This window comes from Hermetia illucens, chromosome 1, assembly GCF_905115235.1.
Source record: "Hermetia illucens chromosome 1, iHerIll2.2.curated.20191125, whole genome shotgun sequence".
Taxonomy (NCBI): Eukaryota; Metazoa; Arthropoda; class Insecta; order Diptera; family Stratiomyidae; genus Hermetia; species Hermetia illucens.
In genome coordinates, this window is record NC_051849.1 from 102534814 (window position 1) to 102544968 (window position 10155).

Here is a 10155-nt window from a genome sequence, read left to right on the forward strand (position 1 = left end):
TATTTAGTCATTGGAAGAAAAAACGTAAAGAAGATAATGCAAAACTGGACACACTCACCTCTTTGATAATTGCATCATTAGCTATTAACACCAAAAGCATTTTCCAAAGATGCAACACAATCCAGAGAACAGTGTACAAAAAATAGTACACATCAAAAGTTTTCCCTTCCAATAGTTTGTATAACGCGAATATTTGAATGCTAAGTATAAGGAATGATGCAACGAAAACCGACATTATCAACAACCCGAAGGTAGCCGTAACGTCGCTTGTCAACGAGTCTAAATCGCTGTGCAAGCTCCTCAATGTGTTAATAAGGTCGTGCATTCCAGGCTCGTTAGACTTCCTGTAAGGTCCTCCATATGACAATGTCTGGAAAATAGCATCACTGCCCCCGTTGTGGTGCTTCGCATTTTTAGCCATCATATTTGGTCCTGCTTTCTTCCCTAAAACAACGTTGATTTTATTGAAACGTATCTGAATCATGAACAGCAACAATCGGTATTGGGCCAGCGAGAGGAGGCTCAACATATTCGGGATAGTGTAAACCGTTGAACTTCGCAAAAAAGCCGTTCCATTTATGTCGTTATACATGAAGTCAACAAACAGGACAAACGCGAAAAATACTGCAATCTCCGCTATAAGTATTCGTAACAACCTAGTAATTAGCTGGAACCCCTGCGTTATTCGAAGGCTTTGCAACTTCAAATCGACTTCAATTATCCTGTCAAAGAACTTCTTATAAAGCTTCCGATTACGGTAGCATCCAACCGTCGCAATCAATACGTTTAGCGCGTTGGAAATGTATTCACTAATATACAAAGCCCTCTGAATGATAGGCATAACCGTATCGAACTCGGTGTACTGAAAATAGGTGGAAACCAGGATACAGATAAGCACTGCACCACACCATATCACGTGCACCACCGTCAATAGTCCAATAGCACTGCATTTGGATTCGGGCAGGGATTTCGTTGGGTCTAATTCGACGTGGATGTACGCAGGGACTGTGCAAAATATTTCGCAAATTATGAAGAAGGACTTGAAGGAGCTGAAGGCTCTCTCCTCCAAATTGAATTTATTCCGAATCACATTATTGACGTCCTTGAGCTGCTTAACTTTCGCCATTTCGAGTCCTACTGGGAGAGGATAAGTACGTTATGGTAGAAACCAGTTAGCCGGAAAGTGCTAATTGTTTTCCGATAGGTAGTGATTTATGGTCCCGTCGCTTACTTGTTGGCTGGTGCATTTTTAATCAGATCGTGAATATTAAAGTGATATGCGCAGGCCGATGTTATTAATTGTGAGTACAAATTTTGCCAACATGCCAATCCACCGATCTAAATCAAAGATAAAAGGGAGGCTAGAACAATAAAATCCTCTTAGGGCAAGTAATGGGGAAGGACACGAACACGCCTTCGTTTAAAAAGTGTTTCCGTTAAACAGAATGCGTGCTCTAAGGTCGTTTAATGGTTTTTAGTAAACTCCAGAACTTATAATGGTTTTTAACACTACTCATTACACTTTAAAGACTTGTATCGCAATAAATAATGATGCAACCCCAATGGCATGGCATTTAGAATGCATCTGATGCACTTTAAATTAATTGGATATGCCTTTGAAATATGTATAGAGTAAGAACCCGCGGAACCCAGACCTACGTCATAGTATAAAACTGAAGAGTTTCTCTGTCCAAAGTCCCGACATGTATAAGAACGATTGGGTATTATAAACTTTGAGTCATAGTGGCTTGGGCAGGTAACAAGTAACAAAGATGGGTAAAATTCCTACTTGACATCGTCATAGTTTAAAGGGTATTTTTTAAGATTTTGTTTGAAACAAAACCTTATTAAAATCGACTCAATGTCTGCTTACCATCTGTTCATCTGTCCGGCTGTTCGTCTGTCCGTCTCTTTTTTTTGATAAGGTGGAAATCTTCAAAAGGCACTGGTCTGGACACACTAGCGTGTTGGATTTTTACCTACTAAAACCACCCCCGACTCCCTCCCTGCCCCGCGGAACCACCGTAAGGTATTGCATCACGGGGCGGAGTCAGCTCACTCTATCTTAGTCACCTTTCTTCTATACGCGGCGCACATGACCGCGTTTTCCTCCTCTCCTCTGCTTTTCGCAGTTTATTTTGGATAGATGCGATCCTGCAGTTGACCGCATCCCAATTCTCTTGATGTGCTAGCATTTTCAGCACCAGATTTTCTGGTACCAGCACCTCTCCTAGAGTCTCCTCTAGATTCCTCCTTTCCTCCACAAATCTCGGACAGTGGAAAAATATATTCTCTGGGTCCTCTGGGACCTCGGGTGAGGTCTCCAATTTAAACCCGTGCTGATATTGGCGATATCCTCCATGCCCCGTGAGAAACTTGGTGAGATTATAAGCCTATGAGTCCACCGACCCTTTCCCGAGGGTTCCCCCCGCTCTTGGCATTTATTTGTGGATCTCTTCCTCTCAGTCTTCTTCGTCCGCGATGAGGAAGAGGTTGGAGGTTGTTGTGGCTTCCCTCGGAAGGGGAAGATTAAGTACATCGTTGTACATGATGTTCGACAGTAGTGGGCCCAACACGGAGCCCTGCGGAACACCCGCGGAAACAACGTACTCCTGGGGTCCGTCATCGGTGTCATACCAGAGCCTCCTTTCAGTTAAATAACTATTGACGATAGCAGCGAAAAAGACGGGAATACCAACCTTCGCTAGGGATTTGCGTATTAGATTCCAATTGGCCGAATTGAATGCATTTTTCACGTCCAGGGTTACTACCACGCAATATTTGCTGATACTACAATTTCCGTGGATTGCATCTTCGGCCAAGCCAGTAACCAATTTGATGGCATCAATGGTTGATCTGGCTTTACAGAACCCATACTGCCGATCTGAAAGGCCGCCTTGGGTTTCAACAACCGGGAGTTGGTTCAGCTGGAAATTTACCAGGCTTAGGCAGAAGTACCAACTTCTGTCGCTTCCATGCCGCGGGAAATATTCCTTCGAACATGCACGCTTCAAGCAACTCAGCGAACATGTCCGGCCTAGATTTCACAGCAAGCTTAAGGGCCTTATTCGGTACTCCGTCCAGGCCCGGCGCTTTACTGTCTCCTATTCTACCACAGATCTCCAGCAGCTCGTCTCTGGTGACTGACGGAATTGCCATCACATTCAGAGGTGATTGGAATGTGTTGGTGCTCTCCTCTTGCTGGGGGAATAACTCCTGGATGATTTTCAGCAAGAGGGTGGGATACGTGATCTGCGGAGATGAACGGCCTCTGAATCGCCCCATCACGGGTTTACGTCCGCTTCTGAGCAGAGCTCCTTAAAGCATTTCCTCTTCTGGTTCGGTGGGAGGCTAATCGAAGACTGGTCAGTTCATGATTCCGCCAGTAGTTTGGTCTTCTACAGGAGAATGAGCACCTGCTAGGCATGGACGCGTCACATGCTTTGGCGATGCCTTGAGCCAGATGGACGACTCTTTCCGTGGAGGCGCCTGCTTTATCAGGTTGACCTAACCACATCTCTATGAGGGTCTGCTCATCCAAAGATTTTGCAGACGAGCCTGAAATCTTTTTCGGTTTCGGGCATTATAACTCTTTACCCTGTGGCTCGACACGTGTCTCAAAGAAGATTGCCTGGTGATCGCGCGAAGCGATGGCAAAGGTCTGGTCTACAACCGAGCCTGACCCCCCTTTCCGGAAAGTGTTTACAGCACCTTCGTTAGCCAAAACTATGTCCATCTGCATGAAAGCTTCTAATAAACTGCGCCCCCTAACATTTGATTCTCTGCTACCCCACTCTAGGGCCCAAACATTGAAATCACCAGCAATCACCTTTGGACTTCATCCCCTTGCGTCGTGAACAAGATTATCAAGCATTTGCTCGAATTCAGACAGTGTCAAACTTGGTGGGGTGTAGCAGCTGTATACATATACACTACTTATTTTCGCCCACACAAAGCCACTTGCTGCCTGACTTGCAATACATTGTATGGCCTGTCGACCACAAGCCCATATCGCCGCTCCACCAGTCGAATCTGTGGTCCATATGCCACCGTGCTTATGATGGCGATTTCCATCTCAGATTCGAACGTAGTCTGCTCAAGTAAATCCTGAGCGACCCTACAATGATTCAGGTCTATTTGAATAAACACCATTTTCTCATTGCATTGAGCGCCTTCCTAAATTCCGGACATTTACTACTTCCGGCCATATGCTGGTTATCCTGTCCCTCCTTCACCTCGCACAATAGGCATTTGGGGTCCCTATTGCACTCCCTGGCAATATGGCCCTTCTTCCCACACCTTCTGCATCGATCAATGCTGCTGATGCATACCTTCGCGAAGTGCCCAAACATGAGGCATTTAAAGCACCTCCTTAGTGCAGTCTGTTCTCTTAAACGGCAGACAACCCATCCAATCCGAACTTTTCCGGCCGCCAACAACTTTTGCGCTGTCTCCGCTGGTACTTGTATTGTGGCCGTTTGAGTACCGCCATAGGCTTTTCGTAAACTCAGAACAGACTCTTCGGCAGGTTCTTTCAACTTAAATTGCTCCTTCAGAGCAGTACAAATTTCTCCCTGCGATGTCACTATATATAGATCTCATGTTTTTGGGCTAGCACTGCGGTATTCTCCCCAAGTGAGTTTTTCACTTGAGTGCGAAAGTCATCAGTTTTGCCACCGCTGGATCTTTTCAGCTGGAATATGAGATCCCCTTTCTGGGTTCTTCGGATTCTGTTTACATTTCCGCTCAGATCTTTTAGGTCGGGATCAGCTTTGACCTTTTTGAGTATCTCCTTGAGATAACAATTGCATCTGGACGAGTTTGCACTTTTGCTTTTCGTTCTGCTTTTTTGTTGGTAACTTTAGTCAATCCATCGTTTTCGTTCGTCTTGGGCAACGCAACGCTGGTCAAGTTAGTAGGTTCGCTGTACGCTTTCCTCCTTCTGAGCTGTTGGTATTGGTTTTCAGAATGTCCTGTCCGCCTTTTTTTCTCTGAGGCGCCTGCTGATTATTTAAAGGATCCCCCTCTTTTTCACGTACTCGTTTATTTCGCCGGTATTCGATGGTAGTACGGTTAGGCGTCACTTGGGTCGCTTGTGGCACTGTTGGCACAGCGGGGTTCGGCGTATCCTTATTATAATTTCCCTCCATCTGTGATCTACTATAGAGGACTCTAATAGCCCTCACCCTATTCTTTATGGCTTGGTGCACGTTGTGCTTGTCGTTGATAAACTCGGACAGCTCAACTATTTTTGCCCCAAGCTGGGTGAAGGGTAATTCGTCCGGATCGGGACTCTACTCCCTATAGGTCCCGGCAGGGTTACTCCTTTTACACGGTCCTTCACTTTTTGCGTTTATTGATCTTGCCTGTACTTTATCCTTCATCGTCTTTGACATTGGTGGAGATCTCAAAGTTGATGAGCTTCTTTTGAATGGATCCCTTCCTTGTCCTGGAGCACCTCCTGCTGTCGAGCATCTTGAACATATGGGGTGGGTGTTGGCACGGTTTTTGTTGTCCATAAATCTGCCTTCAGTTCATCTTCGTTTGGTCTTGTCATTGGTGTTCTCGACTTATCGAGAGGTCGTACTTCGCTTGAACTCCTCCAAATCACTTGTAGCAAAAACCTTGGACAGTGTAAAAATACATGCTCTGGGTCCTCTGAGACTCCATCGCAGTTTGGACAATCGGGTGAGATATCTAGTTTAAACCTGAGCAGGTACTGGCGATATCCTCCATGGCCCGTGAGAAACTGGGTAAGATTATAATTAATCTCACCGTACTCTTTCGACGTTGTATTTCGGTATTGTATATATTCGCCATATCATCTGCCAAGATGTCAATGGGCATCATTCCAGAGAGGACGAATGTTGCATCCTCTAAGATAACCCTAAATGCCGAGCACACACTTCTATAGACTGAACTCAGTTTGTTAGCGTTAACTGTAGCCTACAATGTCTTTCCCCAAAATGGAGCTGCATAGAGCAAGATCAAACTCACTACCCTAGCTAAAAGCAACCTGGAAGCATGCCGTGGCCCTCCCAAGTTCGGCATCATCCTTGTCAGGGCTACACTTACAGTGGACGCTTTATCATAAACATACTGCACGTGTTGCTTATAGCTAAGCTTCCCGTCTATCATCACACTTTATTTGAATAAACCTCATTTTTTCATTAAAGTCAGCGCCTTCCCAAATTCCGGGCATTTAACACTTTCTCCCCACACCTGCTGCATCGATCGGACCGATCAATGCCGCTGGTGCATGCCTTTGCGAAACGACCAAACGCGAGGTACTTGAAACACCTCTTTAGAGAGATCTGCTCTCTCAGACGGCAAACAACCCATCCGATTCGAACCTTCCCGGCCGCCAATAACTTCTGCGCTGCGACTACTGGTAATCGCAATATGGCCGCTATAGGCTTTCCGCAAACTCACAATAGACTCCTCGGCAAGTTCGTCCAACTTAAACTGTTCCATCAAGGCAGTGCAAATTTCTCCTTTGCATGTCACTTCATAGAGATCCTTGCACTGTATATAGACCTCTGGTTCTTAACCTGAGTTTGGAAGCCATCAGTTTTCCCCAAGCTGGTTTTTTTCAGCTCAAACATGAGGTCACTCTACTCGGTCGTTCGAGTCTTACTGACATTTCCGCCTATATCTTTTAAGTCGGGGTCAGCTTTGACCTTTTCCAGTATCTCCGCGTAAGATAAACTTCCATTGCTAGAGATCACAATTGCTTCTGGGCGAATTCGCACTTTTGCCTTTTTCTTTCCCTTTTTATTATATTAGCAACCTTGGTCCATCCACCATTTTCATTCCCCTTGAATTTTACCGATTTGATTGATGGAGCTCGCACTTGGGGACCTTCTTTCTCCCTTCGGTGCTTTTAGTTCCGTTTTTTTCGGCAACAGATTTCGACTTGCCCTTGGAATTTCATTTCTCCTGCTGCGATTTTTTGTAGAGCACTCTAATAGCTCTCACCATATTTTTTATGGCTTAGTGCACGTTGTGCTTGTCCTTGATGAACTCAGACAGCTCCACTATGTTTGCACCAAACTGTGTCAAGGGTAATTTTTCTGCTTCAGGGTTCTGCTCTCCATGAGTGTTAACAGGATTACTGGTTTTAAATAGTCCTCCACATTTGGCATTCATTGACCTTCCCTCCGTTTTATCTTTTTTGATGTTTGGCATTGGCGGAGATCTCATCCGTCTGTCCGTCCATCCGTCTGTCTTTTTTTTCCGGAGATAGAAATCTTCCAAAGTCACTGGTACACATGTTCCAGAGTGTGGGATTTTTACCCACTAAAACCACCCCCTAACATCTGTCCTCTTCCCCGCGGAACCACCCCTCACCATACATCTGAGGCAGTGGAACATTGATCGAGGATGTATTTGATCACGGCATTTTATTTTCGCGTCCCCATTTAGGTCGTGTGATGTTTGTGAAATTTTCAAGATCCAGTGGAAAAGACACGAGAATTTTTGGTATAATGGCAACTTCGCCGTCTTTTTAGGTTTTTAGGATAGCTCTATCCTCTTGGTCGTCTTCGGCCACTCTGGCTGGTCTTTGGCCATTGCCCAATGCAATTTTTTTATCTTTACGAGCCCTAATTTTAAGAATGTTGATAAATGGGGCCCGAGTAAGTAGTGCAATAGCGAACGTAATGTAAGGCTTTGCCCGCCGCGAAAATCCGTAAATGACGGTACCACTTCGCTACCATGAGAAGTAAGAAACGTCGACAACTCGATCACAATCATCACAGAAAATTAAATGGAAGTTCGACGGCAGCCTCTACGAAATGAAACTCCTTTACGCTTAGCCTATGAAAGTTAAGGAGAAAACCACATTAAGAAATTTTCAGAATCGACTTTAAGGTTTTGTGTGACGCCAAGTAACTATAAATGTACTATTTACATAGCGTTACAAGATTACCTAAGAACATAAAGCGACTCTTCCCAGTAGAAGAAATCCCACAGAAAATAATAAGCCTTCTAATGTGGTTCACGTCCTGAAGTTTAAAAGGAAACCTTGTGCAGCCAATATCTACAAATTGGCTATTACTAAAGGTAATTTGACAACGGAAACTACTAACCCTCCCTGAATCCTTAAGTTCCCCACGGGACAATAGAGGATATTTTCATTTTTGAGTTTTTTTTTAATTTTCGGTCACGTAATTTGTTGTTCAGTTTTCCACGTTTCGTACAACAACGTGCAACAGTACTTTCATCTGCATGCACATTGAAAAGGTTTACCCCTTTATTTCGAAATACCGATATAAAAATGCCTTTTCTTGAGCTTTGCTGATAAACGAGGCTCAGGTACTTTCGATAACTATCCAGGAGGTTTTACCAGCCCGTCTATAATCAAGTGTTTCTTACACTATAAGAACTCATCTATGAAGAGTAGACATGAAGTGATGGACATACTGGTTGACTCCTACAGATGTTAAATAAAGACATTATTTTTTTATGGGGGTAGAAATCTTAAAAAGGCGCAAGGCAGTATCGCATTCCAAGGTGGATCCAATTTCCACAGATTTTCATGAAACGCAGTTACTGTTGCGTTTTTTGGTCCAGGTTCAGTTTAACTATTTGTCACCATGATTTGATGGTATGAATAGTTTCACATCCATAAAGTTTCACGTCCTTAGGGAGCTTCGTAACTACTACCACCGCCAGGTCGCCTGGAAAACCAATTAACGTTGCCTCCGTCAGCACGCAAATGCCAAGCACTCCGTCATACATTATTTTACGCAGCAAGGGCCCATTTCCGAACCTTGGAGAACATCCACTTTCATATCATATATTTCGTTGCTATTGCATCGATCGTAGAACGGTCTCTCCAAAACCCACACCTCCCCACAGTGACTAAAAGACAGATAGAACAGTATGAAGAGAATGCGCCAGGTGGTTTTTGGGGCTTCCATAGCATAACCCACCTCTGCTCCTTCCACTGAACTAGTTTAACCACTGATTCCACCGGCCATAATGTGTGCCTTCTTTATCCTTTTTATTGCACGCTCTACTATTCCGCTAAGGTTGAATTGCTCCCTTAGTGAAGTCTAACATCCTTCTGTGATGTAACCTCGTCTAGGTCTTTGCACTCAATTACTATCTCTTGCCTTCGAGCTTTCACTTCTGCTTGCTACAGTCTTCTCACTGGATTTGTTCTCTCATCTCCTTTCTTGAAAATAATGATTATTTCCATACGAAATTCCTGTGGCCATTGCTCGGGTTTACCAACTGGAGATTTTTCACCTTTTATCAAAGTTGAGGCTGTAACCGAAGAATTACCAATTTTCCCCGGAACTTTCGCGTGCTCAGCTTTTTTCGGGAAGAGGTTTTTTTGTTATTGGCCGCTTTCTGGGTACCATGGTGTTCACTAATTCCGTCCCTGCTCCGTTTACCGCGTTCTCACCTAGCTTATGTTAAGTAGGTGTCAGCTGCGCTTCTCACCTGACTTCATCACATGGCGTTTGGACGTTTTTTCTCTGTTGCCCTAATATAGGACAACTTAGTGCCCCGTACCAGAACCCTGATATTTTAGTGGATATTTCGCCTCTCCTTGATGCGCTCGACTCCTACAACAACAGTATTCATGTCTATCCGGGAACTATCCATATTCCTTTCCGAGTCCCACGCCATATCTCGACTGCCGAGGGATGACATTTCCTCGGTGATGACCTTCCAAGATTCGAGCTGTTACGAAAAAGATCTGGTGTGGACATCATTTCCACTTTAATATTATCTCGAGTAGCATTAGATGCCAAAGTAGCCAAGTTTCCCACTACTGAGTTACTGCGATCGCTGAATATTGGCGACCAAGGACCCGCTTGACCGCTCCAAAAACCGAAGCCACGGGGTTGCGAAGCGCTGCACATCAAAAAGCTTAATACTGTCAATACAGGAGGAAGCACAGCGGAAACCAACCTGTTCTCTGTCGATTAAGCTTTCTAGATGTTCTTCGATGCGTTTCAGTATTATTTTAGCTATTATCTTTGCGACGGCAGAGAGCACGCAGATACCACTTAAATTGTCAATTAAAAACGGGTGTGTTTTTTTTTTGGAATCTTAACGATTATCGCTTTCTTCCACAGTCTGGGAACGTTCTCGGATTCGCAAAATGTCCGTACGAGTGGAAGTAGCACATCTGCAGAA